Source organism: Podarcis muralis, chromosome 3, assembly GCF_964188315.1.
Source record: "Podarcis muralis chromosome 3, rPodMur119.hap1.1, whole genome shotgun sequence".
Classification (NCBI taxonomy): domain Eukaryota; kingdom Metazoa; phylum Chordata; class Lepidosauria; order Squamata; family Lacertidae; genus Podarcis; species Podarcis muralis.
Window position 1 is genome coordinate 54278262 of NC_135657.1, and position 26195 is coordinate 54304456.

Sequence of the window (26195 nt, forward strand, 5' to 3'; positions counted from 1 at the left end):
AAAGTACATTTTAACTCAGCAGGAAAATAAAAAGGTACCCCCAAGTGGTGCAGCCAAGCAGGAGTCTGTGGGAGTCCTGTACTGGAGTATGAGGACCCATGGTACTGTCTATGAGGCAGCGTCAGGCCTGCACTCCTGCCCACATCATGTTACTGTTCCCTTGCTCAGTAGGTCACAGGCCAAACGACACCAGGGCCTATAATGACAATCACTACAACAGCACAAACTCTGGACTGGATTCATGGCAGACTTGACTCATGGTATACTTTCCCTAAAGGCTGGCAAACACCAGTATAAAGTAAACAGTGTAACTGTAAGGATCTGGAGAGTACAAATAACTCATGTGGGATTCTAGGGTCCATTTTGAAGTGTGTGGTTCCCAGCCTCTCTCATTTTAGAATGGCATGACCATAGATGAAATCCTAGCGATGCCCCTGTCAGCTGAATACCACTGTTTACTAAGTGGAGGCAGTCCCTGTTCAGGTCAGTGTTCATTGAAGCATTATCCCTGCAGCCCATTCCTGGGTATACCTACCACTGCTTCTGCATGCCACATTGTTGGGTCCTAAAAAGGTAGAAGTAAGTTGGTTGCATTTTGTCTCATAGGCAGCCAGCTCAAAGGCAGCTGGGTCCACATCCTCCCTGGGGAACCATAAAAAACTGTTTATGGGATCAGATTAATGGGCTCTTAGTGTGGGAACAGACATCCAACAGGAAGTTGGGCCCACCCAGGATACTGTGATGATCAGAGTGAGCTCTGTTGCCAAATATGTGGTAATGCTGTGTTTAGCTTTTAATTCCATGGATGTTTCTACAGACTCAGCTATCCACAAGGATATTTCACTGCCTGTGTGGCTTAAACTCCTTTCTACCCGAGATCATAGGGCAAGTTGTATCCAGACAGTGGCAGATTCCTTTCCGTGTCTGGATCTGCAAGACAGTCTCTGAAAAGTCCTAGTTTCCGGGATGCTTAGCAGGAAGAAGAAAGGGGGAGGGGGAAAGGAAGGAAAGGAAAGGAAAGGAAAGGAAAGGAAAGGAGGGGATCATGGTAGGGAGGGAGGTTTTTGCTTCTGTTGTTGTATCTCCTTTGTAAGATGCAAGTTGATTTCTCAGAATCCAGGGTATTCATAAATCCATCTTATTTAGGTAATAGGAGAAAGTTCCAGAGAAATCCAGAACAGCTCTGCAGTGAGCTTGCCAATTCATTCATGGTTTGTTTGCATTTTAAAATTATATTTATTGACGATTTCAACAAAAAGATAACAAATAAAACTAACCCCCCAAAGAAGAAACAACTTTAATACAAAACTCATTAATCATCCTGCATCACTGGGCAGGACTGATTCACAGAATATTTAATCCCACAGAAGATCTGATCAAGAAACATATATTCTCAATCCTTAGGGCGGATTTCAGCACTGTCCCCTCAGCACAAGGAAATACACCTCTGCTTTCCCAGATGGAAAGTCTTTTTCAGCCTGGTGCCTCTCAGATGTTCTGGACTACAGTTGCCACCACCCCTGACCACTGGCCATGCCAGCTGGAGCCGATGGAGTTGTAGTCCAAAACCTCTGGAAGTTGTGGGAGGCTACTGTATTACATAAAAAGACAGGTCTTAAACATACATTATTCCCAGATTGGAGGATAATAGATAACAACAGTCAGCGGTTTAAGTTGTAGATACAAATTCTAAACAGGGACCAAACGACTGCAAGCTTAATTCTGTCTGGATCAGGTGTCCCATCTTTTGCAAATTGAGCAAACAGGGACTGCCATTAGGCAGAGATAGTCCAAGTTTTAGCAGGCTGTTCATTGCACAGAGCTGGGGAGCAGAATGGCAAGAGCTTCCTTTGCTGTTGTCATGAAAAAGCACGACTTTTTAAATATATCCTATAAACTATTTACATAGCATTATAAATGTCAATATTTGCAATGATTAGAAATAAAAGGTGGTTCTGACATTCACCCTTGTGTGCAGCTAGATCTAGAAATGAACAAATGCTTATGATTTGCATGGTGGTAGGGTCCTGAGGCCCTAGCATTATACTGGCCATGAAATAAGATCCTGGCCCCCTAGCCAAGGGTACCTATACTGTACAGTCAAGCCTTTTATTTTGGGGAAATTATGCATTTCTTATGCAGCTCTCAAATGTATTTAGACTCTAAAAACTGGACTCCAAAGTACAACTAGAAAATCCCAGAAATGGAGTTGCATGCCGCCTTGCAGATCCATTATAAAATCAGTCCCTTTATTGCTAACCCAGGGCCATATCTGAATTAAATGAGGTTTTAACCTCTGCCATAATTAACCTTGGTCTTTTGTTAAAATGCAAGGGCAATCCATTGTCAAACCCAGCTGCTGCACATTTAAAAATGCACACACACACACACACACACTGGAGTGTGGTATCTGGAGCAGGCGGTGTGCCTGTTCTCCTTCTGCATGTTTCAGAATAAGATCCAAGCGTTCGGCCTCTGTATAATTGTGCGTTCAGTCACTGAATATGAATCGTGTTTAGAAGAGCTGTGTAACATGTTGACAACTCGCTGCACATAAATATGGATTATTCCATTCCAGCAACAGCCTGGCCAAAGCAGAATGAAAACTCCTTTTTGTTCTATTGTTTTTGCAATGCCAAAACAAACTATAATAGACTTTCTATAAAAGAAAGGGATGTAATGGCTTAACTGGCAATTGGAAAGAAACAGAGGCCTCAGAAGGAGAAGCTCTACTCCCAAAATACCTATCTGTCTCTTGCTTAGATTTAATCAGTTGTTCTTGCCTTTTGCAACCATTAGCTCTTGAACTATCTGCTTCTATCTAACTATCTAAGCAGCAAACCAGGCAGGAAGGGAATGGGTCTGTTTAGCTTACAAAAAATGTGTAAAAAGGAGCCCTGAAGGAATCAAAGAGGATTACAGAGCAGCAGAATAAATTATTTGCCTCAGCTTTCACTGCAGGAGAGTACTGTAGTCTGTCACTAAAACCAGCCCCCTGGACTGGTAGGTGGCCCATATCACCTTAATAATTGTTTTAAAATGAGGAAGTTCTAGGGAATTATACATATATCAGCTTAGCTTCTGGTGGAAAGCGTTAGAAAACCTGATGCTAGTAAAAATATAGAAGAAAAAGCCTTGCTGAGGAAGAACCAGCTTGGCTTCAATGGTTGGAAATCTTGCTTCATATTATGTTTAGAATTCTTTGGGAATATCAACAAGAATGAAGATAGGAAAGAATAAACAGTTTACACTTGGGTTTCCAAAAATGTTCAGGTAAAGTCCCTTCAGGCAGCTCAAAAAAAAACCTTCATAATCAGGATAGTCCTTTTTATAGACTGGTAACTGATATGAAGCATAAAAGTTGAATAAATTAGCCATTTTACAGTAAAGAAAACAATTCCACAAGGGTCTGTCAACCTTCACATATGTACAGGTGGATCAAATTTTGCTTTAACCACGCTTTGTTTAGAAACTAAACTATGCAGGGCACATGATGGAAGTTTGCAAAATTATGAAATCCTCTCTCAAAATAGGGGTCACTCAGTGAAGCTGAGTCACAATTGGTTCAGGACAGAAAAAAAGCACTTGGTATATACATAGTGAAATTTACAGGCTGAAATCTTTGTCACAAAATGTGCCCAGAAGGCTTTAAAAATTAGACAATTCATGATCATCACCTTTGAGATGCTGGTGACAAAACCCAGGTAATGACTACCTGCCTGTGAGTTTCCTAGGGACATCTGGACGATCACTATCTTTAAAAACAAGGAGCTAGACTAGGTAGACCTTTGGTCTGATCCAGCAGGACAATTATGTTTTAAGTCTAATTATTTTCAGATGACTTTTGAGAGCGTAACATCATTCTAAAGGGGGGAAAATGAGAGCTTTAGCTATTCTTTAAAATCAGAATCTTCCTTTTTTTCAACATCAAGTACTCTTCCTTTGATAACTTCAAATGCTCTTTCTTCACTCCGCATCACATTTCTCACCAATGATTCCCCCCACCTGCTTTCCAGTCAAACATAGAAATGTCATTCTGTGTGTTGTGGTCAGTTTTATAGTTCCCTGAGATATGGCTTGAAAATTATTACTTCTGCGTGATTGTTGTGCTTCTTTTCCCCACCCCCCCTCTCCTGTTTATGTAAAAGCTGACTTGCTTTTTAAGTACAGTTAAAATGTACTTTGTTGTGTTAGCTGAACTGTACAACGGGGTTGTTTTTTGTGCTGTTCTCTTGCACATTCTTCTTTCTTGCTTACTGTGAAATAAATGAAAGGCAGAGTTTTGCAATTCATAGCCTTGAAGTTCTTTGAGGAGTTTCACCTCCGGGGCTCAGAAACAGAGCATTTGCAAACAGCTTAGAGAAAAGAGGGGAAGAGAAAAGGCAATAAACAATATGATTTTGGGATTTTCATGATTCCAGCTAAATGATAAGGCACACAAAGTGGCATCTTAATGACGGAATTGAACAGTTATGTAACTTAAAATACCTACTGCTATTTGTAGCCTTGGAAATTGCCGCTGGAAAAACAACAGGTCATTGAGCACAATTCAGATAGCAAATGGACTGTGTGTACTGTCCCTGAAGTCTAGGATGCAACCACGCAGGGATCTGTCCCTGTGGGGAGGAGGCCTCAGAAGCCTGAGGCTGGTTGTGTAATGCTATATAATAATTTAGTGTTATGAGTGTAAATCGGACAGAAGAGCCGAACTGCTTACTGCTGGTGAAGGTGCAGAGCAGGGATGGGGAACTTGTGGCCATCCAGATTTTGTTGGACTAGCATTCCCATCACCTCTGACCATTGGCAATGCTCACTGTGGCTCATGGGAAGCTGAGTCCAACAACATATGAAGGGCCACAGGTTCCCCATCCCTGGTGAAGACTACTATATTCTCCCAGCAGTAGTTTTCTTGGGTTTATCAGAAGACCACATTGCGTGTTGAGGTCCACCAAAACCCACCCCTTCCCAATAACTCACACATCACACATAATTTTTGGTTTAGGTTTTTGGCATAATTTTGGCCACAACTTTATTTGAATACAAATTGAGAGTGGTTGCTTAGGCATTGGTTATGACTATCTGTCCCCCCCCCGCCATGGGGGACAGCACTGACTCCCTAGTCAGTCCCGGAAGAACAAGGGACAGAGTCAGCTGGAGCTGCGTCACAGGCCCTCAGCTACTCCGCGCTTGCTCCTTGAAGCTTACGCGGCCCGCACCCTGCTCCAAGGGTTTGGACGAAGGGGATGGTAAGCTTCAGAATTCCTTTAACGGAATACCCGTCTACAGCAGCATTGGAGGGGCAGGCACAGCCAATCCGTACCCCTCCACCAACCAATTTTAAACCAATGCCTAACCGCCAACCTTACAAGTTGTGACGATTTGCTAAGCAGTAGGCAAAACCCAAAAGGCACGCACTAATCAGCCAATTGGAAAAATTCCTACTGGGCCCCCGCACCAAGGCGGACGACCCCATGACAGGCAAAGCAAGGTCAAGGCGCAAGCCCAAGCAAGGGAGGGCGGGCGGGAGATCCGGTGTCCGCAGCAAAAGAGAAAGAGAAAGCTGTGGACCCTGCTTATAAAGCCATTGATCCCACCCCTAAATTGGCAACATCCAAATTGCCCCAGTAACAACAACCTCCAATCCGCTCCCAGGCCACTAGCCATCTATGGCCTGGTCACTAACATGGGGTTTTGTTCGGCCCCAACCGCAACACGTGCTCTCTTTTGATGTGAACACGCTTTGCGTGTTGAGGTCCACCAAAACCCACCCCTTCCCAATAACTCACACATCACACATAATTTTTGGTTTAGGTTTTTGGCATAATTTTGGCCACAACTTTATTTGAATACAAATTGAGAGTGGTTGCTTAGGCATTGGTTATGACTATCTGTCCCCCCCCCGCCATGGGGGACAGCACTGACTCCCTAGTCAGTCCCGGAAGAACAAGGGACAGAGTCAGCTGGAGCTGCGTCACAGGCCCTCAGCTACTCCGCGCTTGCTCCTTGAAGCTTACGCGGCCCGCACCCTGCTCCAAGGGTTTGGACGAAGGGGATGGTAAGCTTCAGAATTCCTTTAACGGAATACCCGTCTACAGCAGCATTGGAGGGGCAGGCACAGCCAATCCGTACCCCTCCACCAACCAATTTTAAACCAATGCCTAACCGCCATTCGAGCCCTTACGCTCGCCGCCAACCACTCACAAATTAAGCCACACCCTCAACCTGGACGCCAGAGCACCCAACCACGCATCATTCCCCACTGGCGAGAGATGAACCCCATCATCCCTATAAAATTCAATCGCCTTGAATGAGATCAGAGGGTGAGGGATAACAAACCCGCCCAGGTTCACCACCAGCTTACTTGCTGCGGAATTAATCCGCTTCCTTACGCGTTCGGTGGCAGCAGGGCAAGGGCTACCACGCCAAATGCGGCGTTGAAGAAGCTGTGACCAAATTAACTTGGAAGTCGGCACCAGCGCCGCCAGCTCCCCCAGGTCCAGTAAAACGGCCGCACGCAGCCCGAAGCAGGAAGAAGAAACCAGATCATTCTCCCCGAGCTGCACCACGATCGCCGAAGGAGGGCCGAATTGGAGGACACGCCTTCGCATGAGAGGTAAAAATTCACTCCACAGCATCCCCCTTCTGGAGATCCAGGACACATGTACGTGCTGCGGGAGTCCCAGGCCTTCACCCAGTCCGGACTGGCGAGCTCTGTCTGCAGCCCAGTACACAATACTGTGCCCTACTACCCAGATGTGGATAGCAGCCTGACCTAGGGTTAAAACACACACATGTAAGTACAACGACACATCATTTCCGCACATAGCCCTTGAAAGCGTCCGATTTCCAATGGCCCAAGTCCTTAATCCTTTTTACCGACAAACCCCAGTGGGCAGCGGTTGTGGCAGCTCCAATCCTAAAGGAGTGAGGGGCAAACTCCTGAGCCGGGAGGCCGCAAGCCGCAACCGCTTTTCGCAACACACTGGCGAACTGGTGTCTCGCCAGCGGGCGGCCATTTTCGTGAACGAAAAGGGGGCCTTCGCCGCCGGGGCGCAAGGCTAGGTACTTGGTAAGGTCTTTTACTGGGCAAGGGCCACTTCCACCAGTTGCAGGGAGCGTGATAAAGGCGCCCCTGCCTAATTGGTCTGTCTTCGAATTCCTGACATTAACCTGCAGGTCACTTGCCGACACGCTAACGTCCTGTATCAGCAAACCCCTTGAGCCTCCGTCCCGCTTAGGCTCCAGCACCACCTCACCGACTCTTAGGGCCCCGAAAAAGGCTAATGAAAAGGCTGCTGAAAATAGCCGAGCCTCGAATTTGGACCAACAGATGCTCCGTAGTTTGGAGCGCATTTTTTCTAATAATTCAAACGTAATGGGGCGTCTGGGAATGGGCCTGGAAGGAGTAAGACGCCTCCAACCCTCCAAGGCCCTACGGACCACGAACTTCCGACATGGGTCTTTGTTAAAGTAAGCCTTATTAAAAAGAAATTGCTGCTGAGTGCAGACGAAGGGTCCTAGCCGCCCGACGCATCCGGAACAAATGCGCCAGGTACCGGAGCACCTGAGAGGTGGAATGAGAGGTGGTAACTTCCCCAGCGGATTGCCCATTAAATAACAAGAAGTCCGTCCAGGCCTTCTCATAGGACCTCAATGTAGAGGGTGCGACAGATGCAGCTACTCCCTGTAAAACTAAGCTCTGCCAAGGTTCCAGAGATGATCCGGGAAAATTTCCGGACGGTCTCGAGCCACTGGCACCAGGGACCTGAAACGCTGCATCTGAAAACGGGACAGAGCATCGGCAATTTCGTTAGAAATTCCTGGGACAAAACGAGCAGAAAACACAATATTGAAACGCAAACAATGCAGCACAAAGGCCCGTAAGAGGGCCGATACTCTAGGGGAGCGTGAAGACTGCTTTGCCAGTACATTCACCACCGCTTGGTTATCAGTCCAGAAACAAACACGATGATCCCTGAAATGCTCAACCCACAAGTGCACTGCCACTACAATGGGAAAAAACTCGAGAAACGTTAGGTCCCTAGTAATAGCCTGCCCTTGCCAAGCGGGTGGCCAGCGCTCAGCACACCACCTGCCGTCCCAATACAAGCCAAACCCCATGGACCCGGCAGCGTCAGAATGTACCTGGAAGTCGTTGTGCAGGTTCAAAGTGTCCTGCCACAAGGACACCCCGTTGAAGTCCTCCAGAAACTCCAACCAAATATCAAGGTCAACCCGTACCTGACTTGGAAGGCGTATCTTGTGATGCGGGGCCCGTAACCCCGAGGTAAGTTTGGCCAATCGGGAGCAAAATGGTCGTCCGGGGGAGACCACCCTACACGCAAAATTTAAATGGCCCAGCAACGACTGAAGCTGCCGTAAGGTGACCTTTTTTAAGGGCAAAAGATCCTTAATAACCTTTTTCAAGTTGATTATCTTCTCCGGTGGTAAGCTAGAGGTTTGAGCCACGGTATCTAACAAGATACCCAAATAAGTCAACTGCGTAGAAGGACCCTCAGTCTTTCCAGCCGCTAAAGGGACGCCCAGATCTTCCGTCAAGGAAGCAAAGGCCTGCAATAACGCCACGCAGTCCCCTGTATTACCTGCCGAGGCGACCAAAAAATCATCAAGATAATGTGTGACACCGCCCAGTCCGGTCTTCTCACGCAAGGCCCACTCTAAAAATGAACTGAAACACTCAAATGCCGCACAGGCAACCGAACAGCCCATGGGCATAGCCTTATCAAAATAAAATCCTCCTTCAAACTGAAATCCCAGCAACCAAAAATCGTCGGGATGAATTGGAAGTAGCCGAAAAGCCGATTCGATGTCGCATTTCGCCAGTAAAGCACCCGTCCCAAATTTCCGGATCATCTTGATCGCGTGATCAAGAGAGGCATATTTCACGGAACAAAGCTCTGGGGGAATGACGTCATTTACTGACGTGCCTGTAGGATGAGAGAGGTTATGGATTAGGCGGAATTCCCCCGGAGCTTTTTTGGGAACTATACCCAGAGGTGAAATGTGGAAATTGGGAAAAGGAGGGGCGGCAAAAGGACCGGCCATGCGACGTAAAGCCAATTCTTTTTCGATTTTCCTACGTGCTACTTCTGGCATGTCCCTGATCGATTTCTGATTTGCTGGGTTCCTGGCTACTGGGGTGGAAACTATGGGGATTCTGAAACCTGCGGAAAAACCCTCCCGCAAATATGACGCCGATTTGGTGTCAGGGTAGGATTCTAACAATAACAGCAACGGTTGTAACCTTACTGGGGTGTAGGCTAAGGAAGACAAGATACTACTTTCCTGCTCCAGCAGCAGGGGACTGGGCAGCTGTCTTTGGAGGCTGCTGAGAGCCCCCCCCCTTTTCGAAAGGGCCGGCGACCCCCTGCGCATGTGGATGCTGGATGGTTCCCAGAGCATCTGTCGCACGCATGCGTGAATTTGCAAGGCTGCCTAGAGCAAGCACCCTTATTAAAATCCCAACAGAACAGCTTGCGGCCCGACCTAGCCGGGGCGGGCCTGAGCTTCTGCGGGTCGGGCAGTTTCTTGTCAATACGGGGGGCCACATAAGTGGTCCAGACATCCAAATCTTTCCGATCCCAACGTGCTGTGGGGATCTTGGCTGCCCTACGTCTGAAGTTCTGGTCGTAGGCCAGCGCAGCAGTCTCCCCGGCCATCGTAAAGGCCGATCGGACAATGGACAGGTAAACCCACAGATGCAGGGATCTTCTGGGGTAAGCTGCGGACACAACTCCAGCAAAAACCTGGAAGCTATCTAACCACCTTTCGAAAGTCCTATCTGCTTTTGACAAGACAGACCGCTTCTTAGATACCTGCAGACCCTTGTCTAAGGGCTCCTGACCTTCGAGCGGGGGGGCCAGGCAGAAAATATCAACATAGCGGCCATCCAAGATTCTAGACCGCAATTTGGCAGACAGGTGGGCCCCGGGGATGATGTCCCTGGCCGAATTGGTGGAGACTTTTACGTCAGGCACCAATGCCCCATCAAGGCAATCCTGCACCGCCCCATACTTGGCCCTATGGGAGTTGGCCCTCCGCTCCCACACCCATTTTGGGAGGCCAGAGGTCTCCCCAAACCCCCAGTAGAGCTTAAGCGACGCTTCCTCGTCACTACTCGAACTCTGTGAGGAGGTACCTGAAGAAGAAGACGAGGTGTCTCGACGTCTCTTCTTGGCGCGCCTCTTGGAGCTTCTCTTGCGGCGGCGGAGCCCCCCGGAAGATGACCTTGGAGGTAGGGGAAGGCTATCCTCCACCGAAGATTCCGATAAGTCAGCCTGCTGCACCGTACCTGGGATCGACTGACAAGAAATTGAATGTGAATGACCCGGCGCCAGAATCCCTGCCACCGGGGACCGCGAAGGAGAACCCCCCATGCGGTCCCGTGCTGTTGCCCTCCTGCTGGCCCCAACCCTGGTACGGCCACGACCCCTTGCCCCAGTAACCTGCGACGCAGGTAAAACCGGGGTGCGTGGTGTTCGACTAACAGGCGGCAACCCCCCGGCTAAAGAAGTTCCTCCCTCATCTTCGCTAGATGAGGCCACCGGGGACGAGGCGCCTAAAGCAGGACTCAATATTGCAGAGGATGACGTCGGGGTAGAGGAGCGGCGGAGCAGACCATCCATCTCGGACTCCACCCTTGCCAAGGCCACTGGGTCACCCGCCAGGCTGTTGACCATGGACCGTATGCGTTGTAGAGACTGGGCAGGTTGCGGGGAACGCAGAGCCTGCGATGGGCCTTTTATGGGCCGCTTTGTAGTAATAGCAGGACCAGCCTTCCTTGCTGCCTTCTTTGGCGCCATTCCTGCTAAGCACTTAAAATAAAATCGACAAGAAGGAAGGGGTTAAATTCAAAGACTAAATAATTAATTAATCAAAGTCGACAATTGTAAAAGTAATAAAATAAAATTAAAATTAAAAATTAATAAATAATAAAATTAATGAAAGATAAATTAACAAATAATGACTAAAATTAGGGAGAATCAGCAGGTTCAGGAATAACCGAACACCGCCGGCGTAACCGGAGGCCTATGCAACCAATTATAAGCACAGGTATTAAAAGGAACTCAAACAGCAGGGAAGGCACCCTGCAATACCTAGACGGCCACAAGAGGCCACTGCTGAGTAAATTCCTGAGTTACAGGCAAGCCCTGTAATTACCAAGGCTGGCCACCAGAGGCCACTGCCCAGGAAGGAAGCACCAGGAAGAAGGTAAGAGGATTTTATCCCCCAAATGGAGGACCTCCAGCTCACCAGCGACTCAGGAGGCCGGCAGCCGGGGCCCAGGCCACCCTGAGCCCCCCCCAAGGCCTTCACTACCCCCCGTGCACCCCCCAAGCCGTCCTATGCTGGATGGGGGGGGGCGCCGACTCCCCGGGGCCAAGGGGCAGGCCGAATGCAAGCGGCAGCCGGGGCCCCAATCAGCCTCCACCAGGCCGCAGCGGGCTGCCGATCCCCGCGCCGCAGAGAGGAAGCGGCGCGGAGCAGCAGGCCCAGCCGGGCCCAAAGGTAATGCGGGGGGCGACGGGGCGGCCAATCCGGCCGAAACCGGGCCGAAAGGCCGCAACGCAGGCCCCCAGGAGCCGCCGCCGGACGCGGCCCGCGCAGCGGCAACAGCCGGAGCGGGCCCGGGAAGCGGCAGCCCGCGGATCGGGGCCGCGACCGGCCGGCGCCCGCAGGCCCCAAGGCCGGAGAGGCGGCCGAGGCCTACAGGCCCCAACCAGGCCGCAGCGGGCCGCGGGAGACCCCGCGCCGCCGAGAGGAAGCGGCGCGGAGCGGCAGGCCCAGCCGGGCCCAAATCAGCCACAGGCCGGAGCGGGCCCGGGGAGCAGGGGTCCGCGGATCGGGACCACAACCGGCCGGCGCCCGCAGGCCCCCAAGGCCCGGGGAGGCGGCCGAGGCCTAGAGGCCCCCGACCAGGCCGCAGCGGGCCGCGGGAGGCCCCGCGCCGCCGGTAGGAAGCGGCGCGGCGCAGCGAGCGCAGGCCGAGCGGGCCTGAGAAGCGGCAGCCCGCGGATCGGGCCCTCGACCAGGCGGCACCCACAGGCCCCAAGGCCCGGGGAGACAGCCAAGGCCTACAGGCCCCGAACAGGCCGCCGCCGGCCGCGGGTGGCTAGATCAGGGCCGGGAGCCTCCCCCGGTTAAGGGAGGCCCGGCTCCAACCGGGCTGGACCCGGCAGGGCTCAGGGGAAATCCCCGGCACTGACGGCTCGGCCGAGAGCGGGCCGTAAGCCGGCCGGGACCGGGAGGTCCCGCGCCACAAGGAAGAGGCTAGAGAATAGAGGGAAGGGGGAATAAAATTAATTAATTACCCTGGGTATCTATAAGAAAGTCAAAGGAGGGGAAGGAAAGAGAGTAGAGGTAAAAATTGGTTATACGACCAAAATCTTTTGCTGAATCGCTCCGGTGCTAGTAATAGATCCGGTGTCCGCAGCAAAAGAGAAAGAGAAAGCTGTGGACCCTGCTTATAAAGCCATTGATCCCACCCCTAAATTGGCAACATCCAAATTGCCCCAGTAACAACAACCTCCAATCCGCTCCCAGGCCACTAGCCATCTATGGCCTGGTCACTAACATGGGGTTTTGTTCGGCCCCAACCGCAACACGTGCTCTCTTTTGATGTGAACACGCTTTATCAACAGAAAGTCTGCCAGGGAAGAGGGGAAGTCTTTAAAAGAATACTTATTTATCTCTTCATTTCTTTTGTATTTCTATTTTGGAGCAGGGAGGGCCTCATGTGGTGGAAGGAGGACCTTCAAGTATCCTGGCCCTATACTGTTGAAGGCTTTATTGGTGATTATATCAGCACATTGTGTTCAGAAATGAACTGGAAACCAGTGTACCTGGTGCAGCAGTGAAGTCACATGATATATATAAAAAAACCTAGCTGCGCCCAGATTCTCACAACCACAGCTTGCATCATCTGGTATTTCTGAATACTTTCCCAAGGCACGCCTACATAGTGCACATAGTAGTCACCTGTTTTGGAGGTGGCATGGACCCATGGGTCAGTGGCCAGTGAGAACTGCAGGTGTATCACATGTTGATATCCATGGGTGCAAGTTGATTCTTTTTTTAAAATGTCTAAGGCAAGACACACAGCCCCAGATGGAATCAGTGTGCGCATGACATGCTCTAATGTGAGTGGCAATCATGTATAAGAGGTTACTGACAAATGCTTTGGAAAAGAATAGTGATTCATGCACAGGGGTGTGTGTGTGTGTGTGTGTGTGTGTGTGTGTGTGTGTGTGTGAGAGAGAGAGAGAGAGAGAGAGAGAGAGAGAGAGAGAGAGAGATCAAACACAAATGCAGATTGACCCAGTAATGAAAAACCTTATTATACCCTGCATTATCTTGGAGCAGCTCTTCTTTTCAGAACACATCCAAGCCGATAAAGGCATCTTACCACACTCATTAAACCGTGCATGGTTTGATGCAATCAGACTTGCATAATTTGCATATGGATCAGTTTAATCTAACTCGCCCATTCTCATACCTATTGTTAATCATGCCTGCTCCCTCTCTCTTCCAGCTCCCCCACTCTCTCTCCTCTCAGCTCCAGCCCTTTGATGCAAACAGATAAACAAATATTTGTAAGGACATCTTTCTGAGTGATCATCAGGTTCGTAAATTCACAGTGTCTCATGCCTTGTTTTTTATTATTATTATTATTATTATTATTATTATTATTATTATTATTATTTTAAATTTATACACTGCTTGATTGTAACGAAACCTCTAAGCAGTTTACAGGAACTATTATCAGTAAAAACAGTTACAAGCAAGCAATTAAAACATTTTAATGGACTCCATGGACCGGAGCACGCCAGGCACTCCTGTCTTCCACTGCCTCCTGCAGTTTGGTCAGACTCATGTTAGTAGCTTCGAGAACACTGTCCAACCATCTCGTCCTCTGTTGTCCCCTTCTCCTTGTGCCCTCAATCTTTCCCAACATCAGGGTCTTTTCCAGGGAGTCTTCTTTCACTTTCATACATCACTACAGGGAAAACCATAGCTTTAACTATACAGACCTATGTTGGCAATGTGATGTCTCTGCCTTTTAAAAAGCTGTCTAGGTTTGTCATTGCCCTTCTCCCAAGAAGCAGGCGTCTTTTAATTTCGTTTCTGCTGTCACCATCTGCAGTGATCATGGAACTCAGGAAAGTAAAATCTCTCATTGCCTCCATTTCTTCACCTTCTATTTGCCAGGAGGTGATGGGACCAGTGGCCATGATTAAAGATTAAAGAGATTGAAACACATCCACATCTACCTGCTGACCATATAGGCTTACCTAAACAAAACTGCTTTAAGCAGGTGGGTGCACCTGCCTGATCTCAAGAGGCAGAGAGTTCCAAAGTCCTACCACACTAGAAGAACGATTCCTTACATGCACAGAATGAGTATTATCTGGCAGCTGTCATGGTGCCAGTTCTGCAGTTGGCATCCCATATGTTCTAAGTTGTGTCTGCCTTTGCTGATTTAGGGGAAGCTGTACTATGGAGAGAGTGAGGAATACAGATTGGGAACCTGTGCCAAAGGCCTAGCTTTAGCATTACTGCTCACAAATTAAGCAAGACTTGTGCTTTCGATTTATCCAAGAGGGCAGAATTATCATGGAGTTGTGCCTGCACATTGGTTACAAGTTGTCTACTAAAACTGTTGATCCCTCACCCCCTAAAATTTTGCAGTGCTAAGTTCCAGTACCCCAGAAACTCTTGCCTTCAAAAAGAGCTGCCTTTCTTTGACTAATAGACAACTCGCAGCAACCAAACTCATTAGAGGTGAAATTGCCAAGCGAATCAGTTTCATCTAAGATAGGACATAAAAGCTGGTGTATCATTCAGTACTTACACAAGGAAAGTGATAAAGGTGGCACTAGACACTTCTTCTTCTTCTTCTTCTTCTTCTTCTTCTTCTTCTTCTTCTTCTTCTTCTTCTTCTTCTTCTCTCTCCATCTATCTAACATCTATCTATCATGTCTAATACAAATAATAGTCTTTCTTCCAATTACTCCCCAAATGGTTGGATCAACATTTTGGCTGTAACTGCAATCTAGAACAAATACCATTGAAATCAGTGGATTCAAGTGTACTTAATTCTGTAGACTCAGAGTTTTGGAGTAGTAGCACTGCTAGATTCTTGATAAAGCAATAGTTTTTGAAGAAACAGAAGATTTGTTTCTGCAGAAACAAACCTGAGTTGGCCAACACAATTTACCCATCCCAAACAGAGATTATAGAGATTAAAGTGAGGATTTGGTTCATGAAGTGAGACTGAGAGCTCAAGAAAATCCATACTCAAAGCTCATATCACTGGCCACAGGATGATAGCCAAAGGCTGTAAGTATGTATACATGATGAATCAACCCAATGATTCTATTATCATTGTCCGGTAGAAGTCAGATAGGATGTTTCAAGAACTATCAACCTGGTCTGCACTGGATCGGATGGAAATCAGTAAAGAAAGAAGACAGAGAGAGACAATAGCTTTGCATTTCCCAGGTGCACTTTTTAAAAAAAGAAACCTTTGGATTGCAAGCACAAAACAGGCTCCCAACCTACGCGGTGTTCATTCCCTCTCTGCCCCATCTGTTCCCCCATTTGCCCCCGAACAGTATGCATGCTGACACAGACACAGAAGAATGCTGCCTTTCCATAGCACAAAGAACATTGTTGTCAGTTCAGATGAGCAAATGCCAGGGATATGGCAATGTTTTCAGTCCTGGCAAATGCAATCATAAGTTCGGTTTATTAATATTGCAACAGTTGCACTAAATGAGATCACTTGGATAACAAAACATTTATCAACTAAACGCTGCCACCTATTGAAGTTTTGCAAACAGCCCAGATGATTGGATAAGATCACAAATTCACTCTGTCAGAAGCTTATGGTTTTTGCTGAAATCTCTCCGAAGGAGGGAGGGGATAGAAAGGAAGGGAAGAATGATAACCAGCAGAACAAAACAAGACATCTCTTTCGTGCAGTCTGTTTGGAAGGTGTCAGGCTAAATCCTGGAGAGCAGCATCTAAACAGAGCAGAGCGGGGTTTTGGCTTGGGTTGTTGTGGAATTTTCAAGTACAGCAACTGGAGAATGCTTCTTCTGATCAACTGTGTAAGCCGACTGCAGTATATTACAAAGTTCCGTTCTTTTTCCCACAAGAATGGCCAGAATTTTAACCTAGTTTGTGCTGAAAGCCTCAATTAAGAGAAAGAGGTGGGAGAGGAGAAAAGCAAGGCACCCTTTACTTCTCAGGATAAATGTCTTTCTGGAAAAAAAGAAAAAGAAAGAAAAGTCGCAGACTTTGCTCTTCCCATTTCAGAGCATGCTGTCATGCACCAGGGTAATACCATTTAAGCTAACATGATTACATGGGTTTAAATCTCAGGTAAGCTAGATCAGAACCTGATACTTTGACTGCAGCTCAGGATGCATATTCAAGATAATTGAATGTGGAGCGTGCACACACCTGTGCACACACTTTGTGGGGCATGTGGTAGTGACAGAGCGGTAAAAGGGTTGGCTTGACCCACCTTTCCAACGCCTGCTTCTTGGTGAGGTAGGGCTTCCAAGTAAAGAACCAGGGAGCAGAAGCAGCTCTTTCAGATTAAGGACAATGGAATCCAAAAATAGAGCCGCGATTGTGCTACGTGGAAGCTGTGAGCTTTCAAACTGTTTCACGCATGAATGAGATTTGCAATAAGCGTGTAAAATTGTAAACAAGTCATTTTTTCTCAGTTTGTAATCTGAAAGCCTAGGGCTTGCTGATCAGAAGGTCGGCGGTTCAAATCCCTGCAACGGGGTGTGCTCCCGTTGCTCAGTCCCTGCTCCTGCCAGCCTAGCAGTTCGAAAGCACATCAAGTGCAAATAGATAAATAGGTACCACTCCGGCAGGAAGGTAAACGGCGTTTCCATGCGCTGCTCTGGTTCGCCAGAAGTGGCTTAGTCATGTTGGCCACATGACCCGGAAGCTGTACGCCGGCTCCCTCGGCCAATAAAGCGAGATGAGCGCCCCAACCCCATAGTCCACGACTGGATCTAACAGTCAGGGGTCCCTTTACCTAATCTGAAATTCAGTTCACCCTATTTCTGCATCAGTGTGTGATTTCTTTTTTAAAAATTGAATTTTCATGCTGATTTCTTCAAGTATAGACATTTTGCATGTAAATTTAAACACATTGCAAGCAATTTTTGCAATGGATTTCCATACAGCATTTTCACAATCACCAATATATGTGCATGTACACATTCCCATATTATGCACATTTTGGTATGCATTTTTAGTTGGTCACATCACAAAATCTGGAGAAGTGTGTCCTGGCTTTCGCTCACACCAATGATGACAGTGGCTCTTACTTGAGAGTAAGGAAGATTCAGCCACAGCAGACACTATGCTCTGGCTAAGTGATAGATAAGCCAAGGCTAGCTGGGCTGGAAGCAGTGGTCCAAATTTAAGGAGTCTAAGATCAGGGGAAGGAGTTCAGAATTGCACAGAAAGAATGGAGTTGTTCCCCTGGACTGTCATGCCCAATGCAAACCTTTAAAACATCAAGTAAAACAATTCAGAACAAAACATTACAGAAAAAGTCAGATATGAAGGATACATTCAAAGCAACATGATTAACAGGAAAACTAAAATATTCTCTTAAAGATTTCAAAACAAAACATTACAAAAGAGGTCAACTACAGAATGCACATTTAATCTAGCAAAGGTAACAAACCTTACCTGAAACTTTTCAAAAGAAAACATTACTAAAGGAAGTAAAATATAAAATGCACATTTAAAACAGCTTAATTAGCAAGTAAATAAAATATTATCATAGGCATAGTACATATCTGCTGCTGCTGCCAGTCCTACCAACGGTGATTCATGGTTGGTGGTGGCTGTGGAAGCTCAGGCTTGAGGACCTAGGTCTGCATTAAAAGACAGCCAAGATGGTCTCTGGTTTCATCCGCAGCTTCAGCTGGAGTCAGTCAGGGCCTAGCTCTGCCAGACCAAGTGAGAAAAGGCCTGAAAAGCAGGGAGCAGGTCTTCCAAGACTCACGACCAAGATGGTCTCTTTGTTGTGAACAGCACTATGGCTATTTCCCCTGCAGCGAGCTTAGCACTAGCATAGCCCTAAAGGGGGGGAAATCCATTTTGAAAAATATTGTCTGGAAAAGCCCATAGACTTACCTTCATTATTCAAGGGATAAATGGTTTTTCTGACACTCAAGGGCTGTATTATCCTCTTCTTGGATTATCCTTCACCCCTTTAAGCCTTCAGCTTTACTGAGATTGGAATGGCTATTTCTGAGGGACCAAGGAAAGTGTTTTGTTGACGAGGATCTTATCTGTCCTAATATGGAATTCAGGAACCATAGACATGGGATAAAGAGGCTGCAGCGACAACTCCAGGAGAAAGTCCAAGGGCAATTCTGACAAATTTCATGGATGGCAGCAGCCCCCTTGTATTCTTAGGCAAAGGGAACATGGGTTAAAAATGGAGATATACTCACTTTCCAAGAGCTAACTCCCTTTGGAGAATAAGAGTTTTTCTTCTTCTTGGGGTTGCCAGGAAAGCGTCGAGTTGATTTGCTCTTGGATTTGGCCTGTTCACAAAACTGACACAGAATTACTGCCAAAGGCTGAATGTTGTCCTTGCAGCATGTCTGGAAATACCAGAGAGCAAGATGCACAATGTCAACATGCTCACGATGTCAGTGCCTAATGTTCCCTATGATATTTCATCACCATTGACACCATGAGTATGCAAAATAATGGATTTGCTTAGCGTGGAAAGTGATGATCTTTTTTATAAAAAAAAACTTATTATTTAGGGTATCACCCTTCCTCCAAAGGATTTCAGCTAAACATAAGCTTTACATCAGGACTAAACATCAAGAAGAACTTTTTGATGGTAAGAACTGTAAGAATTTTGATGGTAAGAACAGTAGAATAGACTCCCTCGGGTTGTTCATTGGAAGTTTTAAAGCAGAGGTCATGAATGCTTTAGTTGAGATGCCTGCATTTCAGGGGGTTGGACTAGTTGGCCCTTGTGATCCCTTCCAATTCTATGATTCTAAGCACAAAAGCAAAATACATCAATCCTCAATAAAGACATGTACAATTGTGTGTGTGTGCGTGCGTGCATGCATGCACGAATGCTATAGCAGTGCCCTTATCCAGTGGCGGAGCTTCATGCTCTGGCACCAGGGGGTGGAGAGCAGGCATGGGCGTGGCTGGTACGCATCCCAGGGGCATGGCGCACTGCCCGCAGCAGTGTGGCACACGTCCTGGGAGTGTGGCGCGCTGCAAGCAGGGGTGTGGCGTGCGACCTGGGGGTGTGATGTGCATCCTGGGGTGTGACGCCCTGCACGGGCGGGAGGGGTCAGCCGCGATTGCACCCCACCGGGATTGCACTGCCGGGGGTGGTGCGCTCCCCCCGCCCCATCTTCCTCCGCAAGGGCCCTTATCTCTTATGGCAGGGACGGCCAACTCCCAATAGACTGCGATCTACTCACAGTATAAAAAAATGGCAGTGATCTACCCATTGCCGTTGGATGGACCAAAGTTGTTGATTTTTTTTTTTTTGGAAGCATATAGTCTCAGTAAATATTCCGAGTGGTAATGGAATATCCCACTGGGATAAAAAGGCACCCACACGTCACTGTTCTGCTTGCTCACAGACAGCCCTTTGCACCACTGCTCTGCTCAGTCCAGTCCTGGCATCCAGTGAAATGTGGACCTGTTTAAGGGGCCCTTTCCAATGTCGGAAAGGCTAGTACAAGCTAGTACAAACAGGAACTGAGCAGGAAGAGCAAACTGTCTCTCATGGTTGATAATGGGAAATGTGCTTTTTTAGATACTTGGGTCCCTGACATTTATGGCTTTATATGCTTGTACTAACATGTTGAATTTGATTTAGTAGCTCACTGACAGCCAGTGCAGTGCTTTCAGGACTGGGGGCACATGGTCTCCTCAGGCTGCCCCACTTATCATCCTGGCAGCCACATTCCATCCTAGCTGCAGCCTCTCAGCCACCTTCAAGGGCAGCTCCATGTAGAGTATAGTGCAGTAGTTCACTGGAGGTTACAAGAGCATGGGCAACTGAGGAATGAGCATAGCTGGCGGATCAGCCTAATCTGGGCCTAAGCACTCCTAGCCACAGAAGCCACTTGAGACTCCAGCTGGAATCCAAGAGTACACCCATATTATGAAGCATTTTCCTTAGGGGAGTGCTCTAGCTTAATGTTTGACAGGCATTAACACAGTGTGTTTGAAGGACTGCAAGTTTCCATTTTTGATTTTGCATTAGAAAAAAGAAAGAAGGGAACAGGGGAATGCTCCCCCTCTTAGATTGGGGGGGGGGGAGCATTCCCCTGTTCATTGACATTTTACAAAGCATCTTGTAAGCTTGGACTGCCCCTTTCTGACTTAGTATGCATGGTCAAGAGAAACTGCAGGTGGGAGGGGTACTACTGCCAGCTAAAAAATATACTCTTTAATGATAACCATCTTAAATTTTTAAAAGCTAACTCATTGTGTAGAGGTGAGGCAGCTTCCACTGAGTTGCTCAATGTACAATAGCCTTTGTTACATGAAAGGGGAAGGGTGAAGAGGTAAGGTGGAGGGGGGGGCAGCTTGTTTACGAAGGCAGCTGAGTAAAAAATGAGCTGGGGCTGGTTTTTTTATTTTTTAAAAAAGGGAAATAATCTCTCTGGAAGGGTCTGGCACTGTACCTTCCTCCCTGCCTGCATCATTTGTAAAGTGAATAGCTACATTTTATGGACGGTTCGGAGTGATGCCTAGGGAAATTGAACACCAATGAAATCAGCCCGGGTGTAAAGAAATGTGTGTGCGTTTTCTGGCTGATGGATTAGTAAACCACAAAAGTACCAAGATCTCATTAATGCAAAATTCTCAGTCTGGGGCTCGTGGGGATGGAGAAGTGCTCCGAAGAGACAGAAAGATGTGCACTATTGTCAGAGTGGCCTCCTAAAGCAATGGATCATGGGAAAAGAACAGCCCTCTAACTGTTCAGATCACCTTTCCCTGGAGAGCACCCAGCGTTTCAACTAGCATACGAATCAGGAATGGGGAGATGTGAAGAATGGCAGTTTAGCCCAACTTTTGACTTCAGCTCCTCTGACCTGGGAGAGGAGGTACAGAAATAGAACAATTACCTTTCCTCCGCATTCGTAAGCTGCAAAACATGTATGTTTCAGAGGCACCGTATCTGATCAGACACTGTCTGGATTAGGATCTGTTTTGAGAGCTGGCATGTTAACCATGATTCAAAGCACCAGACATTTAGTGTATTCTATACTGGTAATTGAAAGAAACCACTTATTTGATCTTGCATTATCTGACAGGGCAACTTGGCGTTGAAGCATCAAGGGTCCAATTCAAAGAAGCCCCGTGGGTATAGTCTAATTGTGCCCCTCTTCAAATTAGTCACCCAAACCTACCAATAAGAGGGACCAGGCCCTCCCAATATTCACCATTTGGACAATGCAAATTGATACACGGAGCAGAGCCACTGTTCCCATCACCAGATGTCCATAAAAATTCATAGCAGGCTATTAAATTTAGCAGATCCCATCTTAATTAGATTAGCTTCTGCACAGCATGACAGACGAATATTTCACTGATGGAGAAATTATAAACATTTCTGGTGGGAATTCTTTGTGGAAGATGTAGTCTCTTTTCTCCAGTGGGGAAAGGGCCCAATAATGACACACCAACGCTGGCATATTAGAACATAAGCAACACTTTTATTTTATTTTTTAATTTTAGCAAATTGATGTTCCCCTTTTATTTTTCTCAAGAACATGCAGGCTTTGTGCATACTTTCGTCTGTTTGCATATCAAGCCCAGGTAACCTAACAGTGTACACAATAGTGAGGAACGATAAGCAATTCTTATTGTCAAATCCCATTACCAAACTATCACCATACAAAGCTGTCATTTGTCGCCTTGACAGTTCAAGAGTTATTATTTTTGCCTACATAATGGAAACAGAATTCTGCATTTTGAATTGAGTGGATTTTGTACACTATAATCTAGCATCTTTTTATTGCTTGCCCTTTAAGGTCATTGCTTCTTTTTTTAATAATAAAAAACCCAACCTTTTGCTAACAATTCCTCAGTAAAATACAAAGGATATAGTGTTTGAATGGTAAGCATCAGAGTCTGTTTGATGGGGGTGTATATTTGTGACAGCGTATACTAATTCCCTACAACTGGTTCATTCTTCCATCCTTCACAATGTCCATCTCAGCTTGCTTGGAGTCTCACACCTGTTCACCTTACAGATCAGAGGTTGCAAGTAAGTGCTTGGTGGTGGGTGGGAAGGAGTGAATAAGGTTGGCCAAACCTGCTTCCTTCCATCTGATGGCACACTAATGCAAGATGACTTACTTAGCTGCAAACCCCATCTAAATCAATGTTAAGTATCTTCAAGTAAACACGTTGAAGATTAGGTTGTGTGAGACACAAACTAAGAGCACAGAACCATCCAGGATAGGTGTGTTCTTAAGGTTACGTTCAGGATGCAAAGTGCAGCCATGACACTTTGCTGCCTTGAGGCAAAGGATAAGATAGTCCCTTCCACATACAAAAGTCAGCTGGATGGGAAGCTGAATCTTACTTCAATTCTGGTGATGGGACAGCATCTTCCACTGCACCCGAGGATGCCAGGCCAGCTTAGGCAGTGCAGAGCTCTGTTTCCCAACACTTCACTGCCCCCTTCCCCCTGCCCACCAGCACCTGCTGCCTGAGACAGCTGCCTCCATCTGCCTAATGGTGGGGCCAGTCCTGACACCCATACTATCCACATACATGCACTAGTGAAGACACTGTAGGTGTGTATCATCACAAGATAGACATTTGTCTAAACTGCTTTAAATTAAAGTTCAACAAATCAATGGGTGGTATCAATGGCTGTTATTCATGATAGTTAAGTGGGTATTCCATATTCAAAGGCAGCAAATATCTGATGATCAACAACAAGGGATAGGTATCACCATCACTGACTGCTACTAAGTTTGATCTAAAAATCATATCTCCTTATCTTCTGACCAGTTTTTCCTATGGACATTCGATGAATTTGATCTTTGCAAATTCCATTAGGAGTTGCCATGATTCACACACCCTGGACTAATGTGTGGATCAGAACTTAAGTTATTCTCTAGCTCCTGCATTTCCCAAATTTTCCACCACAGTTCTTGGCTCAAAAACAGAATAAAAAAGGCTTTAACATGTGCATTTTGAGAGAAAAACACTTTTGGAAATTTGTATTTGGAAGAAATGTGCTTAGAAATGTGTATCTTGGGAGACATTTAAAAAATATTATTTAAAAATAATTTTTCATGCAGATTCTTTTTTTTAAAAAGCCACAGATCAATGTGGAAATGAAATGGAACAAACCCAGGGGTAGAAGCATGTGGAAGTAATATGGATCAGAAAGAGACTGATTCACCCATCCCTACTCTTCAGTCTTACGTGGAGAGGATTGCTGTCGTCATCAAGTGAAGAACGTGCCTATGTGAAGTCACCTTAAGTACTTAAAATAAGTCACCTTAAGTACTTAAAATATCTGTTGCAAGTAATTTTTCCAGTCCCCCCTCAAAAGTCTATATTTATGTCAGCAGAGACCAGTTTTTCTGACATTGTTTGGGGTGTGTGTGTGTGAGGGGGCAGGGAAGAGAGGCAAAGAAAGAGCGAAAATGTCAGGCAGGACTCCCACTCAGATCACCATTTCATATAATAGCAAAGGAGCCCTTCAGAACACAAGGATGCATAAACGCAGAGCACGCATGCTGACGGCTGATAAAAAGAAAAGGCCAGCATTTGCTCACACTGCAGGCTGATAGCATTCACATCATACACCATTTGTTACTAGGCAACTGATTAAATATATGTGCTGGTCCTTCAAGCAGTGCTTGCAATTAATTAACCAACCCATTTTCATTTTGACTTCCTTCCTTCCCCCACTCCTTTTCAAATGCTGACAGCTGAGAAGTGCTGGTTATCCTCCTAAATTGGGGCCAGTAGTGAGGTGGAGTCATCAGTGCACAGGTAGCAGTCACCTGTGAATACACTTGGAGGGTTTAGAGGGCATCTGAACAGCACAAACGGATCTCCTTCCCCCTCCTATTTTCTGGAATTGCAGGAGACAAGTGAGCTGCAAAAGCTGTAGGGCATATGGCTGGTGAATGCCTACAGAGCATCATTAAATGAATCTATTGGATTTGGAAGGACACTAGTAGACCCATACTTCGCAAGATCCAATCAGAAAATGAGATTGATCCGAAAGCAAGACTGGATCAAGGTCAAATCAAGCAGTATTGTCCAAAAATGGTGGATCGCAATTATGGGTGGACCTAGGGATCTGGAGTGCAAAAAGTTCAATATGTAAGAACAAAATTGCAACAGTGAAATGAACTGATTGACTGGGTGGTCGATGATCATGACAGTTCCAGATTTTTTGGGGTGAGAAGGACTCTTTGTTTATTTCAGAAGTCCTGAAGAATTTAGAAGAATTTATAAAGAATATAATCAAAGAATCTCTAAGTGGTGTACATTAAATAATGCTGAGCAATGATCAATCTACAGATAAAACCAGCAAAATGTTAAAAACAGATATGCACAATAAATGCCCAGGTAGGCTTGCTGAAACAGAAGTACTGTTGCATGTGAGCATTTTAGGTTGTGTTATGCTTCTCAGGCCACGTGACCTGGAAGTGTCTCCGGACAGCGCTGGCCCCTGGCCTCTTAAGTGAGATGGGCTCACAACCCCAGAGTCTGTCAAGACTGGCCCGTACGGGCAGGGGTACCTTTACCTTTACCTTTTATGCTTCTCAGGCACATTGGCAGTCCTTTGCCCAATTACATCCCTGCATGTTTTCAAATCAGATAAATCCTCCTAGTGCAAGTGACCCTGAGTTCCCAGGGTTCCATATAAGCAGTTAGCGTCTCCACCCCCATCATTCAGCCCGGACACTGAGGTCCAGTGCCGAGGGCCTTCTGGCGGTTCCCTCACTGTGAGAAGCAAAGCTACAGGGAACCAGGCAGAGGGCCTTCTCGGTAGTGGCACCCGCCCTGTGGAACGCTCTCTCACCAGATGTCAAAGAGATAAACAACTACCTGACATTTAGAAGACATCTGAAGGCAGCCTGTTTAGGGAAGTTTTTCATGTGTGACATTTTAATGTATTTTTTGTCTTTGTTGAAAGCCGCCCAGAGTGGCTGGGGAAACCCAGCCAGATGGGTGGGGTACAAATAAATCATCATCATCATCATCATCATCATCATCATCATCATCATTCTTAATGGCCAAAGTAAGAAAAAGGGGTGGGGGTGGGGAGGAAGATAAACAAGGAGGAGAAAGACAGTGTAGCGGCCATTCATGGGGGCAGTGACAGCGCCCTGGGACAGTGTACTTGCGGCTCAGATTTAATGGTAGGAAAATCCACCACCGTTGCTTTTTTTTGGCCTGCTAATTTTGTAATATACTTGTCCTATTAAAGGACTATGAAAGGGACTGGAATTACACATGGAGAATAGCTAGCTATGAGGATCTGGGAAGATCTGACTGTTTCTATTACACTTGATCAAATGCAACTGTCAGCAGCTTTGGCAGAGATCACCTCTGATAAGGAAAAGGAAAGAACTACATTACGGGAGGGTTCAAAGGCAAAAACGTTCGCTGCAACCTGCAATTAAATGGAACGGCTATTGTTCCACTTTCTGACTAGGAAAAGAGCTTCAGTCTTGCTGCTCAGCTTGCCTTTAATGAGGACTTCCTAAATCAGAGCGAGCTTCCTGCTCCCTCTCAAGAAACTAACGGCATTCAACATAATTTAGGTAATGAATAGATTTATGTGCAATATTATTTCCAGTTGTGTTCCTTTCTTTCCCCCCACGGATTCCCTGGATTTTCCTTTCTCCTTCCCCCCCTTTTTTGAATCACTGGGTCCTCAGAAGTACTCTAGTACCAGAGTTGAGTAAGTGACTGATGGATGTGAATTTTAAAAGTGAAAAACTGCAGAAATGTAAAAGGTTTAGGTAGATTAGGTCAAACTCTCAGCTGGATTAAACTGGAGTAGCTCTTCAACATTGGCAAGAGAATCATGCTAGATATGGAACCGTGCTGGGCTTAAAGAGGTGATGTTCTGGCCCGCTGCACTGAAT

The 26195-nt window shown here is 46.6% G+C and overlaps 1 long non-coding RNA gene across 1 annotated transcript; it reads right to left on the reverse strand.

Annotated features, from left to right (window-relative positions):
- Positions 1–13712: 13712 nt before the first annotated feature.
- Positions 13713–18480, reverse strand: LOC144327251 (uncharacterized). The gene is made up of 3 exons (XR_013392215.1): positions 18196–18480; positions 14873–16287; positions 13713–14017 (listed from the first exon to the last, which is right to left on the reverse strand). It is a non-coding gene; the product is annotated as an uncharacterized LOC144327251 (long non-coding RNA).
- Positions 18481–26195: the final 7715 nt, after the last annotated feature.